At 38.3% G+C, this 22,837-nt stretch overlaps 1 long non-coding RNA gene across 1 annotated transcript; it reads right to left on the minus strand.

Annotated features, from left to right (window-relative positions):
- Positions 1-1,650: 1,650 nt before the first annotated feature.
- Positions 1,651-19,851, minus strand: LOC145516955 (uncharacterized). Its single transcript, XR_014061874.1, has 4 exons — positions 19,537-19,851; positions 17,322-17,495; positions 4,213-4,344; positions 1,651-3,833 (listed from the first exon to the last, which is right to left on the minus strand). It is a non-coding gene; the product is annotated as an uncharacterized LOC145516955 (long non-coding RNA).
- Between the last annotated feature and the right edge of the window lie 2,986 nt (positions 19,852-22,837).

Genomic DNA, 22,837 nt, shown 5'->3' on the forward strand with positions numbered 1-22,837 from the left:
TTTCCAAATTTGCTGGCATATTGAGTGCAGCACTTTCACAGCATCATCTTTTAGGATTTGATATAACTCAGCTGAATTGCATCACCTCCACTATTTTTTTTTCATAGTGATGCTTCCTAAGACCCACTTGACTTTGCATTCCAAGATGTCTGGCATTAGATGAGTGATCATACCATCATGGTTATCTGGACTGATGATCTTTTTTGTACAGCTCTTCTGTGTATTTTTGCTACCTCTTCTTAATATCTTCTGCTTCTATTAGGTCCATACCATTTCTGTCCTTTATTGTGTCCATCTTTTCATGAAATGTTCCCATCGTATATCTAATTTTCTTGAAGAGTTCTCTAGTCTTTCCAATTTTATTGTTTTCCTTGAGTTCTTTGTATTCATCACTAAAGAAGGCTTTCTTATCTCTACTTGGAACTCTTTGGAACTCTGCATTCCAGAGTGTGTTCTCTTGGCAAAACTCTGTTAGCCTTTGCCCTGCTTCATTTTGTACTCCAAGGCCAAACTTGCCTTTTATTCCAGGTATCTCTTGTTTCCTACTTTTGCATTCCAGCCTCTTATGATGAAAAGAACATCTATTTTGGTGTTAGTTCTAGAAAGTCCTGTAGGTCATCATAGAACCATTCAAGTTCAGCTTCTTCAGCATTAGTGGCTGGGGCATAGATTTGGATTACTGTATATTGAATTGTTTCTTGGAAATAAACAATGATCATTCTGTCATTTTTGAGATTGCACCGTAGTACTGCATTTCGGACTCTTTATTGAGTATGAAGTGAAGTGAAGTGAAGTCGCTCAGTCATGTCCGACTCTTTGCGACCCCATGGACTATAGCCCACCAGGCTTCTCTGTCCATGGGATTCTCCAGGCAAGAATACTGGAGTGGGTTGCCATTTCCTTCTCCAGGAGATCTTCCTGACCCAGGGATTGAACCCGGGTCTCCCGCATTGGGGGCAGACGCTTTAACCTGAGGGCTACTCCATTTCTTCTAAGGGATTCTTGCCTGCAGTAGTAGATATAATGGTCATCTGAATCAAATCCCCCCATTCTGGTCCATTATAGTTCACTGATTCCTAAAATGTCGATGGTCACTCTTGCCATCTCCTGTTTGACCACTTCCAATTTACCTTGATTCTTGGACCTAACATTCCAGGTTCCTATGCAATATTTTTTTTTTTTTACAGCATTTGACTTTACTTCCATCACCAGTCACATCCACAACTGGGCATTGTTTTCACTTTGGATCTGCCTCTTCATTCTTTCAGGAGTTATTTCTCCACTCTTCTCCAAGAGCATATTGGGCACCTATCGACCTGGAGAGTTCATCTTTCAGTGTCATATCTTTTTGCCTTTTCATACTGTTCATGGGATTCTCAAGGCAAGAATACTGAAGTAGTTTGCCATTCCTTTCTCCAGTGGACCACGTTTTGTCAGAACTCTGCATCATGACCCGTCCGTCTTGGGTGGCCCTACATGGCATGGCTAACAGTTACATTGAGTTAGAAAAGGCTGTGACCCATGTGATCAGTTTGTTTTACTGTAGATTACTTTAATATTTGCTGAGTCTGTGATTGGTATACAGCTAGTTTTTTATAGCAGCCCCATAAACTGGATATTACTATTTTCATTTACAGTTAAAACTGGGTCTCTAGATGGTTAAATAATTTATTTGACTAAACTGATACATTTAAGAATGAAGATTCAAGCCCATGTCTTTGTGCAAATTACAGTATTTTTATCCTCTTGAACATAGAATACATCAATAGTCTAATTGAAATATAAGATTTTTTCAGCAATTAGTCATAGCAATAAAATACATTCCCAAAAATACTGCTACATTTTTTGTACTTATCATGAAAGAACACCTATGAACATATAAATGACTTGCATAGCAATGTGAGAGTTTTTGTTTATTCCAGCTCACCAGTGTTTCCCACTACTGAATCTGAGTCAATTTTCAGTCCTCATCTGTTTGGCCTACAACCTTTAACACATTTGAGCATTCCTTCCATCAGTAAGTACCTTTGTTATTTGAGTTCTAAATGACCATAGTCTCTTCATTTCCTTCCTATCCATCTGATACATGGCCTCAGTCTCTGTTAAGACTGAGATCCCTTAGGATTCAGTTTTTGAACTACTTCTCTCCTGTTTTCAGTTGTAGCCCCTTTGGGGACTTGTTTAATCTCCATAAATTTTATCTCGTGCTGATGAGTTACAAGTTTATTTCACCAGTCTTGGTGAAATTCTCTTCTGAATCTATACTTCTTTGTCCAACTGCCTATTTGATGTTATCTCCAGTGTTTCTAATAGAAATTCTGGAGACATCGAGACATCTCAAACTTAATGTGTTTAAAACCAAGCCTTGTCATCTTATTCCTTGACACTGTTTTACTTATATCTTCTTATATTAATTGCTAGCAGCTCCACTCTACAGTACCCTAGCCAAAAGCTTTCCTTTCTTTGGCCCACATGCTAAACTCTCTTTATTATTTGTTAACTTTACCTTTAAAATATATCCAGAAACATCAACTAATCACCATACTTCCAAGAACCATCATCTCTGTCATTAATTATTGTGACAAATTGTCAGCTGATCTTCCTAATCCCGCCCTTGTCTCCATAGAGTTCATTTTGAACACATGCCATTAAAATGTATGTCAGATTATGTCATATCCCTCCTCAAAAACCTCTGATGGCATTCCGCTGTCTTCAGATGAAATGTGAAATCACAATAATGGCATTGCATCTTGACATAATTTGTTGCAATTATTTTATGGCTTGCTCTGTTCTACTTGATTGCTTCTTGAGCTTACCAGGATCATTTCAGTCATGGAGCTTTGCACTTCTGTTCTCTGCTTGCAATTTGTTTTCCCCAGAAATCCATGGGACTTGTCGCTTCTGCTCCTTCAAATCTTTCCTTACATAAGTCCTACCTAGGGTGTCCATGCATTTACGACTGCAACCTTTCCCCCGATACTTTCGAATTCTCTATTTTACTTTAATGTTTATCACTTCCTATTGAACTATGTAATATCATTATTTTTTATGCTTCTTATCTCTATAGCCCTTTCCCCTATTTGCCCAGTGAATACATTTTTGGTGCTTAGAACATTTTTCATTTTTGTAAAAGATTAAAAAAATTGTTGAATAAATGAATAAATATCATGGTGGGATTCCAGATTTTATTGATGAAGGCTGATTACAAAACAACTTGAGGTACAGTGACTTGAAATATCTTTTTCTTCCTAGGCAACATCATTGCTAAAATGCAAGTTTTGATACCACTAACTTTTTTCTTAAAATAATTCTCAAATGTTTGACAATGCTAAAAATTTCATTCCCTATGACAGTGAAGATTCAAGAAAGACCCTCTGCTATTAATGAATACGTTAAAACAATTTCAAAAGGGGTGAAGTTGGAAATGGGAAAGACAAGGATAAAACAATATTGATAGAACAACCACATTTGCTGGTTCACATTTATGGAAAAATACTAGACATGACTTTTTTTCCCCTTTTCACCTCACAAAAAAGGGCTTAAGCCTTGAGAACATCAAAAAACTCCAAAGTAGGTCAGCAAGTTCATTGTCCTTCAAGACCATTCTTTAGCTAATGCTCCAGCCCTTAAAATTGGCTGTTGCATTTGCCACTTGAAGAAGCACTAACATCTGCCTGCCTAATATTCTCTCCTACTTCAGCAGGTGAGCAGGCTTCCTAACAGCAAACCTTGCTCTAATGAACAGAAGTTATATTCCCCAAGATGTTCATTTGGCAAGGCTATTGGGCTGTTCTCAGCAATTCTCCAAACTAGCATTTCACACTTCTTTAGCTCTGAAGAGGAAAAAAGAAAAACAACTTCAATGTTTTGCAAAAGCAAAATAGAAAATGTCAGAGCATTAAGGGGCTACAAAATGAATTTCTAAGAGCTCTCTTGCCAGCTTGTTGGGACAAATCATCCAAGATGATACCACTTTGATTTCTGTACCTGGTTAAGTACTTTCAGCTTTCTGTAAGGTTTAGGCTACCTTAAGAAGTTCTTCCATTTTGGGCTTAATTTTGGTTCAGAACTGTTCTGGAGAAGATGGTTTTGCTTGGGTGAACTCTGAGGGTATGATTCAAATAGAGACTAGGTGTCTTCCTGATTCTGCTGGGTGTATTGTATGTAAATAATTTACATACGTCTTTAAAATTTCTGCTTCATTCAACTTACATTTCTTCCAAAGTTCTTTGGAAAATTTGAGAAAGAGTGATGTTAATTTTTTGTTTTCATCTTGAAACACTTTACGTTATTTAACAGGTGCCAAAATTAGTGTAGATTTCTTAGTTCAATGTGCAGACAAAGCTAGAACAAGTGAGAAGAAAGGAGAGATGAAGAAGATATTTCTATGGAAGCAAAAAGAAGTATGTAATAAGCCACATTATAAAAGTTTAATAGAAAAGAAGGGCAGAGAGGTTTAGGATCTAGGAGAGCAGAGAAACATAAAACAGCATTAGGTACAACCGTGCCTCATTTTATTGCACGTGACATCATTATTGTGCTTTGGAGATACTCCTTTTTTTCTTTTTAACAAATTGAAGATTTGTGGCAGTGCACATTAAGAAAGCCTGCTGATTCATGTTGATATTTGACAGAAAACAATAAAATTCTGTAAAGCAATTATCCTTCAATTAAAAAAATAAATAAATTTTTTAAAAGAGCCCGCTGAGGCCATTTGTCTAACAACATTTGCTCATTTCATGTCTCTGTGTCACACTTTGGTAATTTTTGCAATATCTCAAGTGTTTTTTATTATTATATTTTTTATGGTAATGTGCAATCAGTATTCTTTGATGTTGCTGTTATAACTGTTTTGGGGCATCACAAACTATCCTCATATGGGACAGTGAACTTGATGGATAAATGTTGTGTGTGTTCTGTTTGCTCTACCAGTGGGCCACTTCCCAGTATCTTTCAGTCTCCTTGGGCCTTTCTATTCTCTGAGACATAGTAATATTGAAATTAGGCCAACTAATAATCCTACAATGGCCTCTAAGTTTTCAAGTGAAAGGAAAAGTTGCACATCTCTCACTTTAGTAGTCTATAAACTATTCTGAATACTTCTTTCACAGACTTCTTTCAAACTTGGGCAGTTACTTTTCATTTGGGGTCAATCAGCACTGAGGCAAAAACACATGGGGAATCCTCTGCAGATTCCGGGAACTCTTTGTATAAATAGTTCTCTCTCTCTTTTTTCTGTTTCGTTTTTTGCTAAAAGTTATAGCCTCCTCCAACTCTCACCTCCAGGTTTATCAGGTTGCAAGACTCTGCTTGTGTTTCTTCTGCCTGTGCTGTAATCTTGAAAATAGCTTCAGGAAAGTATGCTGGTCACTTCATAGGATCCACTTTATTTTTCTACTACCAGGAGTCACATCCTAACTGTTCACTATTCAGTGAATGAACAGTATGGCCTTCATACATTGTCAAGTTTCTTAGAGGTTTAAGATGGGAAGGCAAATTCAGTACCTGTTACTCCATTTCAGACAGAAGCAGAAATATACGATGTTTTTATCTGCCTGATCCTTTGGCCTAATGTCTCAAGTTTTCAGAAGTAGGTGAGGAATATGAGTGTTATTTATTTGGTCTTATTCAAAGAATCCAATCAGTTTAGTTAAGTTCAGTTGCTCAGTCGTGTCTAACTCTCTGCAACCCCGGGGAGTGCCGCACATCAGGCCTCCCTGTCCATCACCAACTCCTGGAGTTTACTCAAACTCATGTCCATTGAGTCAATGATGCCATCCAACCATCTCATCCTCTGTCGTCCCCTTCTCCTCCTGTCTTTAATCTTTCCCAGCATCAGGGTCTTTTCCAAAGAGTCAGTTCTTCACATCAGGTGGCCAAAGTATTGGAGCTTCAGCTTCAGCATCAGTCCTTCCAGTGAACACCCAGGACTGATCTTTAGGATGGACTGGTTGGATCTCCTTGCAGTCCAAGGGACTCTCAAGAGTCTTCTCCAACACCACAGTTCAAAAGCATCAATTCTTCAGCGTTCAGCTTTCTTTATAGTCCAACTCTCACATCCATATATGACTACTGGAAAAACCACAGCCTTGACTAGATGGACCTTTGTTGGCAAAGTAATTTCTCTGGTTTTTAATATGCTGTCTAGGTTGGTCATAAGTTTTCTTCCAAGGAGTAAGTGTCTTTTAATTTCATGGCCGCCAGTCACCATCTGCAGTGATTTTCGAGTCAAAAAAAATTAAGTCTATCACTGTTTCCACTGTTTCCCCATCTATTTGTCATGAAGTGATGGGACTGGAGGCCATGATCTTAGTTTTCTGAATGTTGAGTTTTAAGCTAGCTTTTTCACTCTCCTCTTTCACTTTCAACAAGAGGCTCTTTAGTTCTTTGCTTTCTGCCATAAGGGTGGTATCATCTGCATATCTGAGGTTATTGTTATTTCTCCTGGCAATCTTTATTCCAGCTGTGCTTCTTCCAGCCCAGAGTTTCTCATGATGTACTCTGCATATAAGTTAAATAAGCAGGGTGACAATATACAGCCTTGACGTACTCCTTTCTCTATTTGGAACCAGTCTGTTTTTCCACGTCCAGTTCTAACTCTTGCTTCCTGACCTGCATACAGATTTCTCAAGAGGTAGATCAAGTGCTCTGGTATTCCCATGTTTTTAAGAACTTTCCATAGTTTGTGATGATCCACAGTCAAAGGCTTTAGCATAGTCAATAAAGCAAAATTAGATGTTTTTCTGGAATTCTTGCTTTTTCAATAATCCAATGGATGTTGACAATTTGATCTCTGGTTCCTTTGCCTTTCTAAATTCAGCTTGAACATCTGGATAGTCCCAGTTCATGTACTGTTGAAGCCTGGCTTGGAGAATTTTGAGCATTACTTTACTAGTGTGAGTGAATTCAATGTTATCTCCCAAATTGAGAAAAATAAGTTTTTTAGATATTTTGAGAAAATAAAATCTTCCTCATAAAGTTAGTTAAAAATAAGAAAGTCACTCAGTGGTATTTCAGAATTTGTGAGTACTGAAACTTACACAGAGAGGATAAATATAATTTTTTTTTCTTGATCTACCTAAGATAGTTTATGGTTCAATATAAATGCTTCAAAAAAAATCCTTTTTACTCCCTAAAATGATTTGGATTGAGAAAAATATCATAGAGAAGTCTATATATCTATAAGGTAATATAAATTTTAAATAAATGATAACTGGGAGTTGCTTAGGAAGAGAAGTTGTCTGTAACTTGGTAATATGGCTGAACTCTTGCTGGACTTGCACTTACATGTGATGGGCATGGTTGCTTTGGAAGGGCCTCAGCTGGGAAAGGAGAAGGCAATGGCAGCCCACTCCAGTACTCTTGCCTGGAGAATCCCAGGGGTGGGGAAGCCTGGTGGGCTGCCGTCTATGAGGTCGCACAGAGTCGGACACGTCTGAAGTGACTTAGCAGCAGCAGCAGCAGCTGAGAAATCTAGTCTCTTTCCATGTACTAGTTCATTATCCTCTTGTTTAGCATGAGCTTTTTCACATGGGTCAGTGGTTTCCAAGAACAGGAAGAGAGGCAGGACTTCAAGGTGAAAACTTTTTTCAAACCTTTGCTTCTGCCAGTATTTCTGATGTTCTCTTGCCCCACAAAGTTACATAGACAATCTCAGAATTAGAGCAGGAAAAAGGATATACTATACAAACATGGGATAAGTTTTAAAATTTTTTGCACATTTTTTGCAGTCTATCATATGTGTCATTCTATTGTCTTTTCCTTTAAAATTCTTTAATGAAGTATGGATAAGGGATTATGGATCTTTAATACAAATTGTTTCACTTTCTTTGGAAGGCAATTTGGCAATATATGTTTATCTGTAAATACCTCTTCTAGGAAAATTTATTACAGATGTACTCACATATGCACATAAATATGTATAAAATTACTTTTATTGCTTTATTACAATTAATGACAAAAGGCAGGAAAGAATATAAATGTGGTTAACAGAAAGGGTTTAAATAATTTATAATACATTCATACAATGACATATTATACATCTGTTTAAAATAACTAAATGATTCACTATGCACTGGTGTGAAAGAAACTAGGGATTATAGATTGTCAATTAGAAAAGAAAAACCTATGGCATTGAAGAGAGTCTATCTATAGACATTTTTTTAAAAGGATTTGTATATGAAGATGAAAACATATATTTGTATATGCAGCGCAGTTTCTTGGGTGTAGAAGCAAGAGACTGTTAATTGTTGCTTCAGTGGAGGTGACTTGGAGCAGCTTTTAATTTCATTATATATCTTTTTCATTCTACTTATATTCTTCACTAAGGGCACTGATTATGTTTCAAATGAAACTATCTAGTAAGAGAGAATGTCACTTCAAAATAAAACATTTGTTCGAAGAGTGCAAGCAGGGGTAAAGAAGGGGACAATAACTCAAAATGTCCATACTACAAAACAGACAAAAATACTGGATATAAGGAATGTACAAATACTTCATGATGGAGCTCCAGAGAAGGTAGAAATCACCATCTTTGTTGGGGGATGAAGGATGACTTTCTGAAGATGCTTTTTAGGAGGGTCCCTTATGTTAGAGATGGGGAAGCAGGCCAGAGAGTGGTAACAGTTAGGAGGGGCTGGAGTTAGTGAAACAACCTAGGACATGGAGCATGAGGTTATGAATTAGCACACAAAATTCTAGGCTATAGTGCTTCCCCCTTTTTAAAACTCTAATTTTCCTTATAGGATTATTAATATGGTAGTCATTTTAATTAGACTGGTGGGGAATATTTAGAGACAAGAGAAAATTTTACAAATTCTTGTGATGTATTAGGGTTTCACATGAGAACACAAGCCGGCAAATAAGGATGAACAGTACTGATACCTTGGGTGAGGTGAGGCTCTAAAACAGGTAAAAAGAACACTGAATGGGAGCATCCCCTGGATCAATAATCAAATTGTTTTTGCATTAAAACCTTGACCTTGGGTTCAGAGTTCAATCCTTCTCATTTAGCATTTGGTTGGTGATTTCATGCCTAGCCCTCTGAGACTAGAGCATCAGAATGAAAGGGAAAATCCAGACCTCTCCACTGGGGTCCATAAAGGGAGAGCTGGTCTCTTGTTAATTCAACCGCCAGAGAAAATTGGCAGCAGGTAGAAGTGTCCCAGGGTTACCAATGCAGTTGTTTTTTACTCAATCTGCTGACTCTGTGACTGTTCTCTTTGTTCAAGTTGTGCGTTGGGGAGTGCTAAGGCAAACACACTAGCCTCTGGAATTCATTGCAATCCAAGTAAGCACACAGATGCTGAGTTCATTCCTGTATGACTCAAGGGAAATGGAAGACAAGAGTCTGTGACTTTCCTCTAAAAGTTACAAATAGGATCAACTCCAACAGTAAACCTGAGAGGATGCTACTCCTACAGAGGCTGACTTTATGACCATTAACTGTGAAATTGTAGACATAGAATTCCATTGCAGCTAATTCAACAAAGGATACTTTTCTTAAAAGAAAATAAAACAGCTTTAAGCATATACTCAATAACTTATATAGTTAAAATATAAGCTAATGCATGGCTCTAGATGTGACAAAATTCTTTCTGGAAAGTTTTACAAGTCTTTTAGTTAGATTAGTTGTTTTCATATAATGGATCTTGTCAAAAAGGGCTACTCATTATATGATGTTAATTACTTCAAGGTCTAAACTTAGCAAACTAGTTTCAGTGGTAGTAAGCATGGTAAATTTTGGCTGAAATTCCATCTAGTTCTGAATTCTGTGTTTTATTTAGTCTCCAGTCATCCTTCCCTCCTGTGTGGGCATGTAAACTGGGATTTAGTTTCCTTCCTTTTAAGAAAAGAGATTTTAATTCAGTGAAGCAAAACTTCACAGCTCTCTTTAAAACTCATTAAAAACATTGATCTAAATTCAAGATCTAATATCACAGCTCTGGTAGGTCAAAGATGACTGTAAATTCTTTGCTACTTTTTGCATTAAGAAGTTGAGTCTAATTTTCATTTCTTTGTATCTGGGCTGGCTTAGAGACATGCTTGACTAATAGTATGTGACAGAAGTGATATTCTTGTACTGCTGAGGTCAGGCTTTAAGAGCTTCCAGATTCCACCCAGGCCTCTGAGATTACTCTTTCTGAGAGTCCTGAGAAGGCATGTAAGGAATCTAACTTCACTGAGGACACCATACAAGAGAAGCCACAAACAAGTTCTCCAGTTGGCAGTCAGTTTAGCTCAGCCTTGCAGCCATCTTCTCTGAGGGGCCAAACATTTGTGTGTGGATCTTTTCTGATACCATGGGATATCACTGTTCTTATATGCCAGAAAATTCCAGAAGTGCAAAGTTGTTAATGCTCCCAAAAGTGATCCTTGAACAACTGAGGATCAGACATAAGATAAATGTTACAGACTACTGTTGGTCAGGTGAACAATTCTACGTGGTGTTCTGTACAATTCTCAGTCCTGGCAGAATGAAGGACTCATTACCTACAGTGGAAACCTTGTAATGTACCGCTTCTTGCCTTTCTCTCTCTCTTTCTCATTTTCACTTTTCTTGGGATCACATCTCAAACAACCTTCCTGCATGAAGTCCTTGCCTCTACAATATTCTGCAGGGAGATAAAAACTAAGACTATACCCTGGCATGACATTGCTTAGAAGATAATTTACTCCATTTATGCTAAAACCCAGTCCTTCTACTGATTCAGCATTCATAGGGCTTTCAGTGGAGACATTTTTCAGGTAAAAGTGAAAGATTTCCCACATAGTTATTAATAATTATTTCTGACTCCAAATGACAGGACACCTGCATTTTGAATTTCTGGCTAAGGTGAAGACAGGAATATATACAGTTAGATTTCAGTTGACTAAATCTGTCAATCTCATTAACACCTCATCACTGATAATGGAAATAAAGAGCTTAGGCATATACATTCTCCTATAATGTTTCAAGATATAGTCTGTTGCTGGGGGCCACTATTAAACTTGATATAAATTAGATGGGGCAGTGCTATTACAGTGTCAGAAAGGGTATAAGTTAATGCTTATAGTTCTATAATTTAACAAAGCATACATAATTTTACCCGATTGCACACACTCTAAAACCTGAGCTCCATTTCACTGAATTTTGAAGAGTTGAGTGATAAGTGATATGATATACAGTCCGAGACCAAATTATAGGCATTTCTCTGTTCATAGTTAGTATACTAAATTACTTCATAATGAAAGCACAACAATTATTCTGACATAACAAAAAGAATGACTACTCAAATGCTGAGTTTTGCATATGCATCAGCTTAATTAAAAAGAATAAAGTATGGTCAGTTTTCATTCCAATCCCAAAAAAAGGCAGTGCCAAAGAATGCTCAAACTACTGCACAATTGCAATCATCTCACACACTAGTAAAGTAACGCTCAAAATTCTCCAAGCCAGGCTTCAGCAATACGTGAACTGTGAACTTCCACATGTTCAAGCTGATTTTAGGAAAGGCAGAGGAACCAGAGATCAAAGTGCCAACATCCACTGGATCATCGAAAAAGCAAGAGAGTTCCAGAAAAACATCTACTTCTGCTCTATTGACTATGCCAAAGCCTTTGACTGTGTGAATCACAACAAACTGTGGAAAATCTGAAAGAGATGAGACTACCAGACCACCTGACCTGCCTCTTGAGAAATCTGTATGCAGGTCAGGAAGCAAGAGTTAGAACTGGACATGGAACAACAGACTGGTTCCAAATAGGAAAAGGAGTACATCAAGGCTGTATATTGTCACCCTATTTATTTAACTTATATGCAGATTACATCATGAGAAATGCTGGTGGGGTGAAGCACAAGCTGGAATCAAGATTGCCAGGAGAAATATCAATAACCTCAGATATGCAGATGATACCACTCTTATGGCAGAAAGTGAAGAAGAACTAAAGAGCCTCTTGATGAAAGTGAAAGAGGAGAGTGAAAAGTTGGCTTAAAGTTCAACGTTCAGAAAACTAAGATCATGGCCTCTGGTCCCATCACTTCATGGCAAATAGATGAGGAAACAGTGGAAACAGTGGCTGATTTTATTTTTGGGGGCTCCAAAATCACTGCAGATGGTGACTGCAGCCATGAAATTAAAAGACGCTTACTCCTTGGGAGGAAGGTTATGACCAACCTAGACAGTATATTAAAAAGCAGAGACGTTACTTTACCCACAAAGGTCCATCTAACCAAGGCTATGGTTTTTCCACTAGTCATGTATAGATGTAAGAGCTGGATTATAAAGAAAGCTGAGCACTGAATAATTGATGCTTTTGAACTGTGGTGTTGGAGAAGACTCTTGAGAGTCCCTTGGACTACAAGGAGATCCAACCAGTCCATCTTAAAGGAGATCAGTCCTGGGTGTTCATTGGAAGGACTGATGTTGAAGCTGAAACTCCAATACTTTGGCCACCTGATGCAAAGAGCTGACTCATTTGAAAAGACCCTGATACTGGGAAAGATTAAAGGCAGAAGGAGAAGGGGATGACAGAGAATGAAATGATTGGATGGCATCACCGACTCAAGGGACTTGAGTTTGGGTAAGCTCCAGGAGTTGGTGATGGACAGGAAGGCCTGGTGTTCTGTGGTACACAGGGTCTCAAAGAGTCGGACACGACTGAATGACTGAACTGAATTGAACTGATAGTTTTCTCTATGCCCAGTAGGAAGAGGGAAATAAATAGTGGTGATCATCAGTGAGGTCTACAAAAATACCTAATTTATTTAGCAGAGTAATATCCTCAGCGCATTTCAGAGGTTCGTGGGGACCAATTCCTGTCATTTCACTCTTCTTGACAGAATTGGGTATAATAGGAGTGGAGAATAAATAAGAGAAAGTTAAAAAATGCTCTCAAATGTTTAATGTCTTTCTCCTTCAATCTGTTACTTTCTCGCTCCCTCTCATGTGCACAAACACATGTGCACACATATACACAGACACATGTACACACACAGCACAGCCTAGACTAGGGAGCACAGTTATTTTCTAAGCACACCAAACCAACCTAGTTTCTCATGTTTCAGCTAAGTGTCCATGGACTTGGTAATTAACATTTGCAAAAGTGATAAATCCAACTCAGCTTCTCAGGTTACCCCAAAAGTAATTGTTTCTTTGACATTTCTCTTTGTTCTGGTATTTTGGGGAGTCTGAAAACCTGAATTTAGGTCTAGATTTGCTAAAGGCCATTTCTGACATTACAGATCCATGATTCTCAACTAGGGAAAGGTTAGTATTTTAGGTGGGATAATTCCTTGCTAAGCAGGAAAACCTTGTACTTTTTGGTAATTGTCATCTTTGATTATTGTCTCTAAATTCTTCAAGCCATTCTTTTTGTTTCTCCACATTACTTTAACTGTCTTCAGAACATTTATCACTATTGATATCATCCTATTTTTATTTATTCTTAATTTTTTAAACTGAATTTTTTAAATTAGTTTATTTTCTGTTTTTTAACTTTACAATATTGCATTTGTTTTGCCATACATTGACATGAATCCACCATGGGTGTACATGTGTTCCCCTTCCAGAACCCCCCTTCCACCTCCCTTCCCACCCCATCCCTCCATCTCATCCTGGTGCACCAGCCCCGAGCACCCTGTATCATGCATCGAACCTGGACTGGCGATTCGTTTCACATATGATAATTTACATGCTTCCATGCCATTCTCCCATATCATCCCGCCCTTGCCCTCTCCCATAGAGTTCATAATACTGTTCTATTTATCTGTGTCTCTTTTGATGTCTCGCATACAGTGTTATCTTTACCGATTGACTAAATACCATAGATATGCGTTAGTATACTGTATTGGTGTTTTTCTTTCTGGCTTACTTCACTCTGTATAATAGGCTCCAGTTTCATCCACCTCATTAGAACTGATTCGAATGTATTCTTTTTAATGCCTGAGTAATATTCCATTGTGTATATGTACCACAGCTTCCTAGTTTTAAATTTTATTTATTTATTTTTGGCTGCACCGTGCAGGTATGTGGGATTTTAGTTCCCCAACCATAGATGGAACCTGTGCCCCCTTCAGTGGAAGTGCGGATTCTTAACCACTGACTCTCCATGATGTCCCAGTCCTATCCATTTTTATTGAAGCAGAGTTATTATAATTATTTTGCCATGATGTTACATGAGCATTTTCTGGGAATACATTTTTTTTTTAATGTTACATTTGTATGGTACAAAAGACATAGATTCTGTGTTAGAAATTGCCAGTGAGTTTGTGTGTACTTAGTTGAGATATGTAGACTCAACCCTACTAGCATGTTAGCTTAGTGGAGGAAATATAGGCTGTCGTTATAGATTCAAATCCTGGCCTGGCTTCTTACCAACTAAATGAATGTGAAAAATGCTGCTAGCCTTTCTAAACTCTACTTCTTCCTATTTATGGAACAGTTTTTCACTTGTCTAGAGATTCCCTGACTGAGTCTCTTTGTGATGTTCATTGATATATTCTAGGCTGTGTCTGACTTGTGGTGGATGCCCAATAAATATTTATGACTAAGTATAGGAATGAGTCATAACTAAAACTCAGAACTAAATTTGAGTTTTAAAGGGTGTATGTAGGCCCCCAAATTCCAAATTTGGCAATGCTGGAAATTTCCTTTCAGTTCTCTAAATATGGAGAGAACTTTGGTTGCTATAAAAGGACTGGAGTTCATGGGTAACTACCTTCTTGTCACTAGATGATTTTTTATGACTCTTCTCTTGGAAGACGAAGCAATCAAACTTTCTTGAAAGCCATGGCCATAATTTAGTGAAGTTGAATGGAAATGCCTTTTTAGTATGAATATTTATGATGGCTTTTGGACTGATTTGGTTTTTCTGTCCCCTATTGATTAGTTATGGTGGCTCCATCTGCCAGTCATCTCTAGCTAATTGTTCAACTCGCATTCTAATTCGTTGAGGCTAAGCATTGTGGCTACAGTCAGTTTTCTCCCAGAATTGTGAGCAATTCTCCTTGGATACAGCTTAAAGTTTCATAGATTGACCCCCATAGAAATATTTTTCACAGAATCATTGTTAAAGGTGACTGAGAACAAAGACTAATATCACTACTCCTCTCTGAGAAAAGTTTCTGCCCTGTAATGCTGGGAGCATTTTCAGAGATCTAGCATTCAGGGCAGAGAAGGCGATGGCACTCCACTCCAGTACTCTTGCCTGGAAAATCCCATGGACGGAGGAGCCTGTTAGGCTGCAGTCCATGGGGTCGTGAAGAGTGGGACGTGACTGAGCAACTTCACTTTCACTATTCACTTTCATGCATTGGAGAAGGAAATGGCAACCCACTCCAGTATTCTTACCTGGAGAATCCCAGGGGTGGGGGAGCCTGGTGGGCTGCCGTCTATGGGGTCGCACAGAGTAGGACATGACTGAAGCGACTTAGCAGCAGCAGCAGCAGCAGCAGCATTCAGGGACTTCCCTGGTGGTCCAGTGGTTAAGATTCCACACTTCCAATGATGGGGGCATGGGTTTAATCCCTGGTCCGGGAAGTAAGATCCTGCATCCCATGCTGCGGGGCCGAAGAGGGTAGGGGGTAGAATCTAACATTCAGCCTGCTTTTCCTTAGAGTCCTCAGGGTCAAAGAGTGGAGGGTCTTTCTTCTAAGATGTTCAGGACTACTTGACCACTCTGATTGTCCCTCAGCCCATAAGACACTGGCACCACATTAAGCAAATCAAGTAACATTACCATAATCATATAAAAGGAAAAGAGAAATATAATAAACTAGTTCAACATGCACAGAGACGATAATGGTAGTGAGGAAACAAATTCTGGACGACATATGAAGGAGGACACGCCTTGATTAGGAGAAAACCATTAGTTGCCTACTATTTTCAAAACGCTTTTAAGATTAAACAGACATTGTGCGTTCCCAGCCATCTGCTATTTATAAACATAAATACAATCATTAAGGGGCCCCTTGAACTTCAAAATCAACTATTTGAGAGGCTAGATGTCTGCATTTTATTGCTATTTGTTGCTGCGTTAGTTGCTCAGTTGTGTCTGACTCTTTGTGACCCCATGGATTGTAGCCCGCCAGGATACTCTGTCCATGGAATTCTCCAGGCAAGAATGCTGGAGTGGTACCATGCCTTTCTCCAGGGTACTGTTTTAATTCATTTTCCAGCTTTTGGTTTTCAGCTGCTTTTATTCACTCAATTATAAATGGTTGGTTCGCTGTGTTGTAGATATGTGTGCTTTAGTATGTGGCAGTAAAAATGAAAACACTTAGCTGCTAAAGATATATTTGTTCCACTGTGTTCTGACCCAGTAAAGAGGAGATAGTGTCATATACAGCTGTGATCTACAGAGATGCTCAGAACATATGCTGGCTTTTATGCATGGTCCTCCTGCTGGCAGAGAACAAGCACAAGGAAATGACAGATAAGCCCAAAAGGGGCCATGTGGTGTTTGCCTGAATGTGTGTTAATGAGATAAGCCAATATCCCTCTGCAGTAACTATGAGTGGGTGACTAAGAATTAACAGACGAGTAATTTTTTTATAGGCTATTTTGGAGAAAGTTTGTGATTAGGACAATTAGGGCTTGACTTTTAGTATAACTGTGGTTGAGTCAAATTGGCTGCAGCATGGAATTAAGACTCAAAGAAAGAAAGCTTCCTATTTGTTTCTGGGAGAGCTAAGGAAAAAACTTGTCAAATTAAGAATAGTAAAAAAGAAAGAAGCCAAAGCTATCCATTGACCTAAACATTCTCTGACAAGTGCTCAAATGCAGATAATGTTTATAGAATAGCGATGCTCAGTAGGAACAATTTATGAGTTAATATTTCTGAAAATCCCATTGAATTCTGTGTTCTTGTTTTGTAGAGCAGACTTGCGCAGAGTGAAATAGACTTGAACAAATTTCCCTTGAGATTTACTGCAGATCAAAATATAAGTTTTTTCAATTATTCCCTGGTTCTTAGATACTAATCGAATTTTTGTTCAGTTTTAGTCTTAAGGCTAAAGAATCCCTAGGAATTGGCACCTAAGTGTATCTGGGAATTATAGAAAGGGAATAAGCTCAAGTATACTTACAAGTAATATATCTTCAGGTACGAGAGAAGAATAGGAATAAGCTCAAGTATATTTGCAAGTAATATATCTTAAAGTATGATAGAAGAATACACATGGACAGGAATTTAATGAGGGAGACTCAGGTCTCATTTATCCATAGGAAAATGAGTAAAATTAAGGTTGGTACAGTGCTTTGCAGTTTGTGTAGTTTCTGCCCTTGAGAGTTATGGCATTCACAGTAAACTTATAAGGTAAAAAGGACAAGTTTTATTCTTACCTTTGGGACCCAGAGGCCTTGTGTGACTTGCCTAAGACATTTTGTGAGAGCAATGAAGCCAGCCTTTGAACAAATTCATCCTTATCCAGACGCTGTGATCTTTCCACCACCTTCCACTCTCGTTTTGTATAGATTGTTGGACAGACACTCATTCCATTAGGCTCAATGCTTTAGCTATGTTTTAAAGAGAACACAACCCACTGTGTCAGGAAACTCCTGAAGCAAAGCCAACCTGTCTCTCCTATTTCAGGCATCAAGTCACTGGTGTCAATACTGCATTTGTAGCAGCCGGCTGCCTGCTGAAGGCTCATGTCACTGTTGCAGCTCTGTTACCCACACTACATTGAGATACTGAATAGAAAACAGATGCTGTTTTACCACTTAACAGCAATTCCTGTCATAACAAGGTTTATGTGCAGACTTTGGCATTGTGTGGTTTGATTTTTATGACCACAGGTTGGACATTGGTAGCTGTCTTTTTGCACAGGGAAGACACCAGAGCAGCGGGCAGAGGCAGGGATGAGCCCCGGAGCCCTGAATCCTCAGGTTTCCATAGTTCTCTGTCACCCAGTAGGCTGCTTATAAATAATAGCAATTTATTCATATCAAGGGTCCTTCTTCACTGCCGGCTACGGATATTATGTTCATCCTCACTCCAGCCTGGCACTTGTGCCTGTGCTCCGTTCTCGCACATTCCCCCCATATCTCATTTTTCCTCTCCTCCTGCCCCCAAGGAAACCCTACTCTATCTCAGACTTTAAAATTCTCTCCTTTTCAAATACCTCACCCTGAAGTAATCCCTGTTCCTTTTTCATTTAGAAACATAATTGTGTTTCTAGTTCATATACCTAATATTGGTTCCTTTTTCATTTAGAAACATAATTGTGTTTCTAGTTCATATACCTAATATTGGTGGTTTATTTTTTTAAATGTTTATCTTACATACTAATGTTTTTATTTGTTTTGTTTTACTATTCTTAGTAATCTTCAAAATAAATGATAAAATTTCTGAAGGACAAGGGAAATCCTTTCTGAGTATCCACTGCCTAGCTCAGTGCTGAGCCTATCAAGGTCAATAAGTGGACAACTGTTTTTGAATTATTTGCATGTTTAATCTATTTGAGGGAGATGAGACAGGCTGGGACCCGAGACCTTTTGCTGAAGTGCAGCAATGATTGCACCTGGATAAACCTCTCTTGCAACAAAATACAAAGAAACTATATGGGACCAAATGTAACTATGTGCAGAGTTGGGGCAAATTCTGGACAAAAGATTCCATAAAGACCCAGAAACCGTAACTGCCAGGGGTCAAGAGTCAAAGCAGGGTATTGTGCATGCCCTCTGCACTCGACACCACAAGGGGCTGGGCAAAACACTCAAGCCAACCCTCTGGCCTGAATACAGGGAACAACTCTACCCTCACCCCGCAGAAGGAACCAACTCATCCCACCTTTGAGAGTGAGCAAGGGAACATGAATCTTGTTCTCACTCCCCTCTGCTGCAGCAGGGTCCTCAGTAAAGTCTTGCTGAATTTCTTGTCTAGACTTTAGTCAATTTCTATTGATTGAGGAAGGCCAAGAACCCTGGTGGGTATCAGAGATATCTTAGAATTCCTTACTGTGACCAACACATAGGGATGGCTTAATATTTACTCTCTGAATTAGATTACATGTCTTTTCCAGTTGCTTAATACTCGCTTCATGAAATTTAAGCAGCTGCCCCAGAGTCTTCATATAGATCCACTATTAAATTTTACTACTTTATGAATGCTTTACATAATATGAAGATCTATATTCAAAAGACTTTGATATAATTTTTGACATGGTAAAAAAAAATCACCAGATCAAACTGAATAAGCATAAATATTTTTCTTGCTGTGTTGTAAGATATGATACAATCATTTTCTCTTTTGTAAAAAACTTCTCCTCTTTCCAGTTATGTAAATTATACTATTATGTCATCATGATGATTATTTAAGGTCTAGCAGGAAAATAAAAAACATACTGTATTCACTTGTATTATAGTTATATAGCTAGCTAGATAAATAAATAAATATCTATGGTCCCTGCAGCTTTAGCCATGAAATGATGCTGAATCCGAGAAAACAGAGTCCAAAAAGGCCCATTAGCACATAGTCTTATCCCCTTTGTCACTATAGGAACCTTCACTGTAATACATCCTCTAATGTGATGAGGAAATGAATCAGCACTCTTACCCAGAGGGAAATGTTCCAGGTCTCCTTTTCTTGTTGATTTACTGTCAGCTTCTATTTGAATTAGACTTTGGGCCAAATACAGAACAGAACCATCGTCATCCCCGTAATGACCATTTCTAGGATCTCTGGCTGCTCATCACTCAGGGCAACATAAAACAACACATGAAACAAAAAAAGACAGAAGGTATCCCTAACACACACACACACACACACACACACACACACACACACACACACACACACACACACACACACACTAAAGCTTAGAGATTCCAGAGATGTAATGAACCATTTTAGAGGTACAAAGAAGGATACAAAGAGAGAAAGAGAATGTTTGCTAAGATGCTTTTATTCCAAGGTTCTAGACTGTAGAATACATTTTTTTGCTGCCCACTCCTTCACTGCCTTTCACCATAGAGAAAAGTAGAGCCTAGATTCAACCCAAGTGTGGCACATTTTATTTTCTGAAGATAGTCATAGTAATATTTCCAGTCCCACATGTTCCTTTAGATCATTATTGATCTCCTGAAGTAGATGAGACTTCTTTTTCTTGCCCTTGAACCTGAACAATATTTTTAAAGTCTCAACAACCACAATGCGGCTGAAGTGACAGTGCCTGACTTCTAAGGTTAGATCATGAAATGTTAGGACTTCCCCCTAGACCACATCCATTCTCTCCCTCTTTCCCTTTCTCACACATAGAGCTTAGTCATCAAGCTGTGGGAAAGTCCACAATGGCCCACGTGGAGAGACCCAAGTGGGAGGGGAGCTGAGACCCCATTCAAAAGACAACACCAACTGCCAGACTTGAGTGAATGACCCTTCAGAAGAGTCTTCCAGCTGATAGTGGGAAACAGAATTATTTCTACTGATCCCTATCTAAATTCCTGATCAATACAAAGGGGATAACTTAATAAATGTTTGTATTGTTTCACTAGGCTTCCCTGGTAACTCAGCTGGTAAAGAATCTGCTTGCAATGCAGGAAACCTGGGTTCGAAATCTGGGTTGGGAAGATCCCCTGGAGAAGGGAAAGGCTATTCACTCCAGTGTTTTGGCCTGAAGAATTCATGGACTGTATAGTCCATGGGGTGGCAAAAAGTTGGACACAACTGAGTGACTGTCGCTACATTTTGGAGTAATTTTTGGAGCCAAAGTAAATGAAACAAATTAAGGTATTTAGAAGTACACTACTGTTGCAATGAAATCTGAAACATGTCCCACTGGAAAGATGTGACAGGTAGAGGCCAGAATGACTTTGAGGAGAATGTTAGTAAAAGCCTAAAGGGCCACAGAATGATTGTAGGAAGATAGATGGTTTTCAAGGAGACTGTCAGGGAAGCCTTGAAAGTGTAGAAATGCTATTGTAGGATGGAGGGGAAAGGGCGCTTGTTCCACTGTGAGAGAAAGTTTGTTTGTAATAACATAGAAAATAGAAACTGTATCTAGTGAACTGATGAATTTAAATAAGGAGATTTTTAGGCAGAATTTGGAAAGTGTCTTCTGACTTTTCTCAATGCCTACAATAAAACGAGAGCAGAGGAGAGCTAAAAAAGGAATTGTTCTGTTTTCAGCAAAACTTTAGAGGACATATGAAGAAGACAGAATTTGGGTTTGAAAATAAATCTTTCTCACACCCTTCTCTTTAAGATTCTCAAAGTAAGAAAGGGCTTCGTTGCAAAGACAAAAACCTAGGATGGGTCTCTAAAAACTTTGGTTAAGATTATTACTGAACCCGTTTCTCTGCTCAGCGTGTGGCAAGCCAAATGCTGAGAAGCCAGGGTTTACAGCCTAGAGAGAGTTTTTACTCACAAGGCAGTCAAGTGAGGAGACTGGAGAACAAATCTCAGATCTGCCTGCCTGAATGTGAGAGGTTGAGATATTAATGAAATCAAGAAGTAAGGTGGTCTTAGGTATAGGGAAAGGTGGTTGAAGGCAGGGCAAGGTGAACCAATCGGTGTGCTGGGCAGGTGTATCTGGGTTACATTGTTCTTCATGGAGTGCATGTTCAAAAATGGAGACATTTAGCATGATATGAGGATGTAGTTTCCCACCTTCTGACAGCTAAATGTCATTTATCAGACAGTTGTGCAGACTTAGGTTTAGGGTAGATGGTTCCAGCAAGTCTTATCCAGCTGGAACTGGTCTAGAGCTGATTTCAAGTTTCTTAAAAAAACACTTAAGCCCCCATTACTACAATGACTCATACAACACTTGGAGGTGAAGGGATTGCTGAGTGAATTTTTAGAGAAAACTCTAGCATCTGTATTTGCCAGCATAGTCTTTTAGTCATTAATACATATTAACCAACAAGATCATTAGATATTTGATGAAAACAAGTAGCCCAGAGAAAGAACAAGTAAATACTAACATCTGAGGAATATGAAAATTAATGAAAAAGAAGAAAAGCATAAAAATTGGTATCTTTAGGGAAATTTTAGAGAACAGTAAGTTTATAAAAGAAAGAACTGATTTGGGAAAAAGAAAGTAACTGGGAAAATAAGAGCACATAACTGTAAAAAATATGTTTATAACCAACAACAAAAAAGGCAAATAAAGAGAAAATACAAGAACAAAAAGAACTAGAAATCTCATATAAGAGACATTTTAGGAAGAGAAAAAGAAAAAAATAGGTGATAAAAACAGTTAAGAAATGCTAGAATAAAATTCCTCAGAGAAGTAATTCTCTCTTAAGAAAATTTCTTAAGAGAGAAATTTAATCTTAAGGAAAAAAAAATGCTCAAGATTTACTGTTAGAAAAATCATCATAAAATTTCTAAATTATGGAATAAAAATGAAGATGCCATGGTTTCAAGCGGAGAGGATCAGGGCATAGTATATCATTCAATGAAAAAAGGACAACTAGTGTCAAACTTCTCTGCAGTAGCACTGGATGCTAGAAGACAATGTAGCAATGACTTTAATCCTAGAATGTTCCGTACAGTAAAACTTATAAATGTTAGCAGGAGAGAATGAAGAAATAGAGAGAGAGCAAGAGAGAGAGACTAGCATGTGAGTACTCCAAAAACCTCTCCTGAACATTCTCTGGGAAAAAAAATAACATGAATATATATTCTAGTTATTAAAAAAAAAAAAGCATATGCAGCATGCTTTTAACCACTTGACCAAGTGTAAGGAATTTAAATGGTATTTGTTTTGGATGCAAGAAATAGTCTCTAATAAAATAATTGTTTGAAGAGAGGAAACCCGTCCTTATCTGTAGCTCCAATCTCTATTTCTACAGGCATAGTTATTCATTCTATGGATTCTTTACCAACTGAATTATCAGGGAAGTCCCTATGA

This window comes from Giraffa tippelskirchi, chromosome 8, assembly GCF_054371585.1.
Source record: "Giraffa tippelskirchi isolate mGirTip1 chromosome 8, T2T-mGirTip1v1.2.pri, whole genome shotgun sequence".
In the NCBI taxonomy this organism is placed as follows: domain Eukaryota; kingdom Metazoa; phylum Chordata; class Mammalia; order Artiodactyla; family Giraffidae; genus Giraffa; species Giraffa tippelskirchi.